The sequence below is a fragment of the Capsicum annuum genome, chromosome 5 (genome assembly GCF_002878395.1).
Source record: "Capsicum annuum cultivar UCD-10X-F1 chromosome 5, UCD10Xv1.1, whole genome shotgun sequence".
Lineage (NCBI taxonomy): Eukaryota > Viridiplantae > Streptophyta > Magnoliopsida > Solanales > Solanaceae > Capsicum > Capsicum annuum.
Window position 1 is genome coordinate 189,408,997 of NC_061115.1, and position 9,808 is coordinate 189,418,804.

Consider the following 9,808-nt stretch of genomic DNA (forward strand, 5'->3'; position numbering starts at 1 on the left):
ATTATTTAAATAATTGTCTAAATTGAAATCATTTTGCCTAATTTATTTATCTTTTAGCCCAATTTTTATTCAAGTCATAAAAATTTTAGCCTAGTTGTATATAATTTATTACAATTATAGCCAATTTATGGCTCAATCTAAAGTTTTGTTCAATTTTTATGGTCAAATTTTCAACTTGAGATCTCAACTATGATTGTAACTAATCTGACGGCTGAGATCAAGATCCTATTCTTTCCTTTTAAACTCAAATTCTTAAACCCTAATCCATTGACAACAACCTCAACCCCCTAATCTTTCTCTCTCTCTAGACTCTTTCTCTCTTCTTTCTAAAAAGCTGCTGCCTCCCATCTCCGACTGTCGCCCATCGCATCTCCAAATCTGGCGGACCAAGCTACCGCCTCACGATGAACGGCCACCGCTCCAAGCGGCGGACCACGCCCTAATCAATACCGCCGACAATAACACCAGCGCCGCCACGCGGCCAGTGACTAAACCCTACCATCTCCAGCCACCGTCCAATTAGAGATCTCCTCCAGCCGCCACCTTTTATGCCGTAGCCATCGCAGAATCATGCTGGTGGAGCAACCAACCGCTCCAACCTGCCCCACAAGCCTCAGCCGCCACTTTTTTCTTCCCCTCCAGCGAACCAGCTCCAGTGCCGCTCCAACTTCGCCTCTCTTAACACTTTCGCCGATGAAATAATCACCACAACAACCGATGCTGACTACCAATGCTATTCCCGAGCAAGTGCCCTCAAAAATTTTCAATACACGATGGATTCACGGAATTCATCTCGGGTTTGATTTCGCGTTTAAGTTTTCATTAAACATTCTCATCTTCTTTTGTCGTTCTTTTCTTTGATTATCGAAGTTGGAATTAGAGATAGTTGATTTTAATCTTAATTTGACTCTTTTTGTGTTTTTATCTGCATTTTTTGATCAACATGTGTTAAAAAGCCTAACTTGCGTATACTGTTATAGCTTTTCTTATTTTCAACTGCGATCTGCCTCAAGTCAAGGATTTTGGGCAATTTTGACTTTTTTGTCTTTTGTCCTTTGGAATTTCAATCGTGATAAATGTCCTAAATATATCTGAGTTGTTTGGTATGATTCTCACTGGTCACTTGATTTATGCGGGTATATTTCAACTGTTTTGATATAATTTGAACTGATTGCTCGATCCTTGTAAAATTTTTGGTGATCTGTCTTATTAATTCTGATAACAATAATTAGTTTGGACTAATTGTTTGACAAGCTGCTTGATTTTGTGAATTTGAACTGGTGGATTTTTATTGATAACAATTAGTTACGAATTTTCAGTGTGATTTTTATTATGATAAGGATTCATTTCAGTTTCCTAAGATATGTATTTGTGATATCTTATTTCAGAGAATTTTTAGTTCATTTTATTGATATGTTAGTTAGTAGATGCACTTTTCGTCATTAACTTACAGGTTGTTAGATTTGCCTATTTTTTGACTTAGACTTCTTTTTGTGCTTTTTCTTCAATGTTTTTGTTTTCTGTGTAATAGTGATCCAAAGTTTATTGTTGTTCAATGAAGTTTTGTTCATTGCTGTGCACCTTTTTGTTTTCTTTAACTATGTGGATCAATGGGTGCTGAATTTATTCGAAAAGTTTTTTTTTTGGTTTTTGAGATGTTTTACTGTAAGAACTGAGGACCTTTATTTTGGATTTTTCACTTGGTAACTAGCTATAAAGTCTTGATCTTTTTTTTATTTTTCTCATTTTTGTGTTTTTGCTGCAATGGTTTGTGTTTTTGTTTTGTATTGATCCAAGGTTTGTTGTCTCAGTTTCTTTTTATTTGATAAAGTTTTCATCTTTTTGTGTGTGCCCATTTATTTTATTTATCTTTGTGGATGAATGGGTGTGATTTTATATGCAAAGGGTCCGTTTGTGTTTCACTAGATGTGTATTTTGTGATTCTTGTTTCAGAGAATTTAGTTCATTTTCTTAATCTGTTTATTCTATTTTGAGCAATAGACAAGATTACTTTTAATTAGAGGTTATGATTTTAAGATTGAAAATATAAGAATGTTTTTGTGTGTATAATTGATTTTATTCTTAGTGCTTCTTCTGCTATAACTCTCACTTTTATGAACCTATAAACATGGATTTCCTTGGTTTATTAGGAGGTTTACTTGATGTGCTAATTTTTTCTTATGTTGTTGGCTTTTTGTACTTCTCTGTACTATCTCAGTTTTCAAAATAAAATAAAATTTGACCTTGCCCAAAAAAAGTATTGTTGAACCTGAATGTTTTTGATGTGTGACTGCTTGATGATTTGGCCGAGGAGCATTTAGAACTGCTTGACCCATAATGAACTCCAATGCTTAATTCAACCTGATTGTTCTTTCTAAACACAAAATGCTACTATACTTATTTAACAGGATGAAAATAGATGAGTTGCCTTGAAGGAAAACATTTAGATTCCCTTTTGATGAGATAATGGCTAAGCATATGTGTTAGTTTGGATGTGCTTCAACAATATGAATGAAACATGAAACTTCACTTGAGTGAAAGAAAGCAAATTAATAGATGAATGCCCATTTGCTTGAGCAATTTTTGTGCGTGAAATACTGAAGATTTATTTAGTAATTTATGTTGTTTTTATTTTAACTATCAAATCTAAAAGCATCATCATCAATCTTAATTTTCTTCTCTTTTCCACAGGTATAAAAGTGATTTGAATGAAGACTAATTGCAAGTTCAACACGTTATTGGTATTTTGAAAGAAACCTCTACATATCTGCCGTAGTTTAGGATAGGAGTAATATTTAGTATTATATTTAAGTTAGATTTACTTTATGTTGGACTTGTTTTACTTTTCTTTGCCCTGTGAGGAGATATTACCTTAGTATAATTTTAGTTTTTTTAATTGTATGAGTGTGGGTGAATTTTATCAATATGACATGATTTATAATTTTATTTTTAATTTATTCAATTCTAATTTAAAAAATAATATCAATATGAAATAATTAAATGTTCTCTTGTAATTGGTGACAAAAGATTTTATTTTCAAAGATAACTTTTAGCAATGATTAAATTTGATTTTTCAAGACAATTTTTTTTTGTCACGAAATAAACTAGTTCATCATAAGTTTGACTATATTTAGTGATATATGTATTTGTCTCTATATCTTACTATTTATTTGATGCAAATTAATTTTGTATTTTATGACAATCATAATTGTCAGTAATCATAATAATTTAGTGACAGTTTTACATCAGCGGTAAAAGAAAAATACTATTTTTAGTGACAAAATAATAGATTTAACTACAAAATTATTAATCTTTATTATAATAATAAATTTGTCACTAATTCATACATTTAAGGACGAAAATTTTTGCTGTATACAAAAAGAAAAGGTTGTCAATAGTAACGAAAATACATTTGTTCAACCACGAAATATATATAACTCTAGCAACAATTGGTGTCGTCGCTGATTGAATTAAATAATTAGCAAAAATAAAATTTTATCAGTATTGATAACTTTTTAGTGACAAAAGCATATCATCAACTACAAAAATATTATATTTCTATGACAAACAGATTCGTCATAAATGTTACACATTTGGGGATGATTTTTTATTTTTTGTAGCCAATTTAATTTTTTTAGCACCGAAACACTAATCGTCTTTGTCTACTTTTAGCGACCCACTTTTGGAGACGATTGATTGACGAAATTTTTCCGTCACGCTAAATCTTTCGCGACGAAATATGACTTATAAGTGACAAAATAATTCGTCCCAAATAATCAAATTTGTTGTAGTGTCTTCTGATTCAAAGTTCATGCTTAAAATAGATTTTAAGATTTAACTGAGAATTTTGCAAGCATGTCATATCACTAGAACCAATATAAAATATATTATGTAAAGAAAATAAACAAACATATATTTAAAACACAAAGGAAAAAGGGACCCTCTATTTAGTTAAAATGAACGATAGAAGGGTTTGAACATAAACGACAAATGAAAAAAACAAGATAGATCTCGGACTACAATCCTAAAATAATTTGGATAATAGAAAAGAAAACAAAACAAGCTACCAAACCCCATCCTAGTAAGCAGAGAGTGACTTCTCAATTGCGAAGCCTGATATCTTAGCCACTAATTTGCACATCAGAATGACTAGAGCTTTCACCACTGTCAATATTATACACCATAATCGATTCATCTTGAATCATCTTCTCTATTTCTCTTTTCAAAGCACGACAATCTTTAATACTGTCACCCTGAACATCAGAATGATATGCACATCGTACATTAGGATTAAAATTTCTTTAATGCATGTCAGAAATATACCCAAGGAGAGGAGTGATCATGCCCCACTGTACCAGTCTTTGGAATAAACTGAAATATGACTCTCCAATTAGTGTGAAGTTATCCCTTGAATTTTGCCTCATTTCATTGTTTGGCTTGGATCGAAAATCGGGTGTAGAAGGGTTTTGGTAAGTTGTGGAGTAGAAGGACGACTTTGAGGAGTTGGTGCATGCTGTTTTGGGTAAAATGGGGGTTGAACATGTGGATCTGCATTGTATACTGGATATGGAGGTGGGGGAATGGCGTATAATTGATTTTGGGAGTTATTATGTAGAGCTTGGGTATGAACTTGGGCTTGAGCTTGAGGATAACAACGACGTGGTTTTCTTGACCGAGCCCATTTTCCAACTATAATAGCAGATGCATCTTCCTCATTCTTCTTCCCTCTAATACTTCATAAACCCTTTCAAATTGCTTGAGTAGTTGCTTTTAATGTTGAAAAACTCATAATGCGACCGGTCTTAATTCCATCCTCTATTATCTCCCCATTTTGAGGACCTCAATAAATGTCTTTCCTAATGTAGATAACAAGTGTTGACAATATGTTTTGTCCTGCGCTTGAATAAATACCTCCACTATATTTTTTTCTTTCATTAGCAGTTTCACCCTAGTGGCTTTATCACCCCTTCTAATCGCATACTTCTTGAAACTTTCGGCGTTCTTCTTATTCATATTAGTTAAGGATTTCTCATCAGGAATCAACTCTACATTGTATTGGAATTGTTGCACAAATTTATTAGCTAGGTCATCCCAACTATTCCACTTGTTGATATCTTGATCAACAAACTATTCTGAAGCTAGACCCGAAAGACTCTCACCTAAATAAGCCATGAGTAATTCTTCTTTCCCTCCAGTGCCCAATAGATGGTTACAATAATGCCTGAAATATGCCATTGGGTCACCGTGCTCATCGTACTTCTCAAACTTTGACAGATTAACATCTTGGAACATGCACAAATCATTATACGATACAATTTTATAACCCCTGAGTCTTTGCAAGTTCTTCATAGACAATTCCAAACTTCTCAATTTTTCTCTCATGCCCTCCCGTTCTTCTGTCACAACAGGATTCTCAGTGTTAGGAGGAAATTTAGGGGGTTGAGTGTAGCCATAAGGACTAGTCGACTTAATTGTAGGCTCGAGAGCATAATGCTGATCACCAAAAATATTCAATACAGGCTCTCTCATAGAGTAGAGAGACATAACCGATGGATGACCATCAAAAGTAGGATCTTCAGATAGGGGTGGTGCTACAAAAATATGAACAGTAGGTGGAGCCGAGCATGTGGTAGTTTTGTGTTGAGGAGTGAGGAAATTAATATTGGAAGTGTTTGGATAGTGTTGCCCCAGAGTAGATCCTGATGCATATTGTGGAGTTTCAACAACAATGGGAAATTATGCATATGAAATATGGGGCAAGCTAGACAAATATTCCTTATTATCAGTGGGAACTGAAGGAGGAGGCAACCTGTTAGCCCAAGCTCGATGCATTTCTATCATTTGTTGCCTTAATTTCCAAATCTCTTCATCAGCTCCTAAATTCTCATTCCCCAAACTCTCTATCTGATTAGTGACAACAACCTTGGTATGCTTGTTAGCCATAACTTTCTCTTCTACTTGGTATAATTGGAGGACCAGACAAAATGCCACAAACCAACCACCTTAAACTAACTGAATAAAAAATAACAAATGTATTAGAGTTCAACACTTTCTAAAAATCTGTTTTTTTCTTTTTAAAAAGATCACCGAACCCAAGAAGGGCACCTACGTATCTTATCCTCAAGAGGGGAGAATCAAGTGTGCATAGTTTGTGATGTTCGGCCACAAAATGGCCAATCAAACTCTTTTTTTTCTTGTAACTTTAGAAGAAAAGAAAGTAACAAATTATCAAAAGAACTGACAAAAATATTTTTTTGAATTTTTCAGCTTTAACAACCCTATACAAAATTAAACCTATGATTACCAAAGAAAAATCTTTTTTGGGGTTTCGATTTTGAATTTCAAACGAAAGTGAAACTTGAAACTACGAAAGGAAAATATTGCTATAGTTTTCTTTTAAAGATGTATATGATACCTACTCTAAATGAAGAGTGAAGAAAATCTTTTTGAATTTTTTAAATAAGATCACTGAACCCTAGAAGGGTTGCCTACGTATCTCACTCCCAAAAGAGGAGAATCAGGTGTGCGTAGTTCGTCCAGATTGGACAGTTAAGGACTAAATAACAAACTGAATCCTGACTTCAGAGACAGAACCAATGACTGACGATGAACAACGTCAATAAAATCTTTTTGAGTTTTCAATTTGACACTTAACATAAAAATGACACCAACAACTATAAAAGAAATTTTTTTTTGGTATTTTCGTTATATGACATGTACAAAAATTCTACCATCTTTTTTTGAATTTTTCTTTTATAAAAAGCTCCTATTGAAAAAAAAAAACTTTTTGGAGTTTTCAAATTATGAATGCTTACTAAAGAAGCAAAAGAAAAATCTTTTTAATTTTTTTGTTTTTTTAAGAAAAATGAGTGCAAAAGGTAAAACACTTTTAGATTTTTTTGATTATGAAAAACAAAAGTCATAAGAAACTCTAAAAACTACAGAACTTTTTTTTTACTCACTTTTTCTTTTTATTTTTTTTAATTTTTTACCTACACACCTTTCTTTAATTTTAGCACATGCTTTTCCCCAAATCAGTCCGTCAAATGATTCTGTTACCCTAAAAGATGCAACAATTAGCACGCAGTGCTACTTCAGGGGTGAGACTCCTATAATCAATCAATTGGGTCCTGCTAGGTCTCAATATGATGTAGATAAGCATGACTTAAAGGATGACCTATGTTAGGGTCCACTAATAAGGCTGTTTGGGGGCACATATGGTCGATAGTGGATCAAATTGCTTTTCACCTACTCCATACATCCAATGGCTCCCCCTCCTAAAATAAGAGTGACTCAACTAGAGTTTGTGTACAAGACGTGTACTCTGGGACTTGTTGCAGAAAAAATTGACTCGGGGCAATGCATATGATGCCAGATATAAAGTGGTAATACAAAAAAAAATGTAAACACGTAGCACATATGCATCCAACAAATATAAAATAAAATTTCTATAATACACTCATAGTGTTAAACTAAGATGATACAACTTGAAAAAATAAGCTCGAATTCTGAAAAGTCCCCAGCAGAGTCGCCAGAGCTGTCACACCCCTTCTTTTAACCAAAAAGATATGATTTTATATTTGAAAGGGTTTTTATTATTAAGTGACAAAATATAAAATTTATTTCAAAAAGGATTCTTTTTCATTTTTGAACTCAGAGCAGCCACTTGGCAAAAATCTGTTGTGCCAAATAATCGTTAGAAACCCTTTTTCTAAATGTTTTGACTCTTTAAAACTAATATACGAATAGAGATTTTAGTTAAGGAATTCTGTTGATCCAGGGGAAGGTGTTAGGCACCCCTCAATCCCGTGGATCAACCATGGTTGGTTCGTGGACTATATCAGCAAGTAGACACTATGAGATGTATAAACAAAACAAAAACACACAACGAGAAAACAAACAAAGTCAAAATAGTGTCCAGTCCAATTTATTACAGACCCAAAATAGAAAGGTACTAAAATGTGAACCTACGCTAACCTACACTAGTCCTAAACTATGCTTCATCCAATGCCTCAGGTCTTGATCACGAAACTCTTTTGCGTACATCATACTTTGGGGCATTTCTCGGTGAATAAGTATAATTTCCTCAGGGCATTCCTCAGCCAAATAAATACAAGAAATTAAAAAATGATGAAGTAAAAGTCCTTCAACACATTCAAATATTTAACAATCATAATCCCAATGTTTTGCCTACCCCGACCTACTGTTTGCCTACTAAGCTTTTGGACCATGATCCTATCTAGTTCATAAAATTGATATTTATTCCGAATTAAACAAAACAACAATAAATCAAAATTAATCCAAATTCATTTTTCATCAAGTTTACAATTTTCACCCAGATTTTGTTATCCAATTAACAATTTTAATTATCCAATAAGATATTGTGTTCATCCAAATTGTACCATTTGAGATCAATCATTCAACACAAACACATATGAAGCAACAAATCACCCCCAGATAGAACAAACACATCAAAATAACTCCATAATCATATAAAATTAAAGAAATAGAGTTGAAGATTGGACCTCGATTGAAGCCATTAATATGCCAAGCTACACCATTAGCATACATCTGAAAAACATGATTCTACCCCCAACGAAAAAACCCAACGTTGAAAAAACACAACCTATTTTAATTATTTTTCAGGGATTTTGGTAGTGGTGTGATCGCAGCAGCCCGCTGGATTGTTGTTGTGCCTCACTGGAGCTCCGGCGAGCTCCGAAAGTGACAGAATAACATTGGGGTTGCGGGATCAAGTCATGGGATTTGGTGTTTGTGGTTGGAATCGATGGTTCATTGGTTTAAGAATTTGGAACCACGAAGGGTGATGTCATTTTGAGGTTTTCCTGTAGGTTTTTGGTGAATCTTCATCTAAAAAAGTGAAACAACTTTCGGCTTCCCTTCTGTTTTACCTCTTCCCCTATCTATGTTGCATGTGCGTGTGAAATTTGTGAGCAGCCGTGAAAATTTATATGTCTTCCCAGTGAGGTGTGTGCTTGTGAGTATTGTGTGTGAATTATGAGAGAGATGAGTGTGTGTTGTGTGAATTTTTTGTGTATATCAATTGTTGCTGCCAAAGATGAATTGTTCCCTTTAATGTGTATATGGGGTCTATGTATATGTGTGTTACTGCGTCTGAGAGAGTATCTGTGCGTTTCGTAAATAAATATCAGTGTGTGTATATAAAATGGAAAAAATGGTGAGGTCCGTGTGATGATTGAAAAATGATGCCTCCCCTTATAACTGTGTATGCGTGGGTGTATATAAAAATGATAAAAACATAGGTTGGAGGAGGGGTAGGGGTAGGGGTATGTGCTAGGGGGTAGGGGTATGGGTGTGAGGTGTCAAAATTACTTTGAGGGGTTATTATTTTTGTTGTGAGTTTGTTATTTAGATTCTTGTAGGGTAAATTATTAAATGGGTGAGGGTGTATGATAAGATGAGACAAAATTATAAAAATACACTCTCGGGAGAGATAAATTATGTGTCTACGCTTTATGAAAATGATATTTTTTCAAAAATTCAACTTCGTCAACGCATCCGCAACATCGAATTTAGTGTGGTTGCATAGTTCATTTGCATATATCGAACTCCAAATGAATCTCGGGCACCCTATCAAAGTGCGGGTTGAACTTTAAAAAGAAAAAAACTGTTGTTATAGCAGATTTTCTGCTTTTATATAGCAGATTTTTACCCTTTATGACCTATTTTGCTCATTTTCATCTTGTTTTTTGAGAGTTAAACCATAAAATAGTGTGGGAGCTTAAAAATAAAGTTTGTGGTAGCTTGGAAAGCTAGATTAACATCT

The 9,808-nt window shown here is 33.8% G+C and overlaps 1 long non-coding RNA gene across 1 annotated transcript; it reads left to right on the top strand.

Annotated features, from left to right (window-relative positions):
* Positions 1-288: 288 nt before the first annotated feature.
* On the top strand, positions 289-2,895 carry LOC124898851. Its single transcript, XR_007055632.1, has 2 exons — positions 289-797; positions 2,692-2,895. It is a non-coding gene; the product is annotated as an uncharacterized LOC124898851 (long non-coding RNA).
* Positions 2,896-9,808: the final 6,913 nt, after the last annotated feature.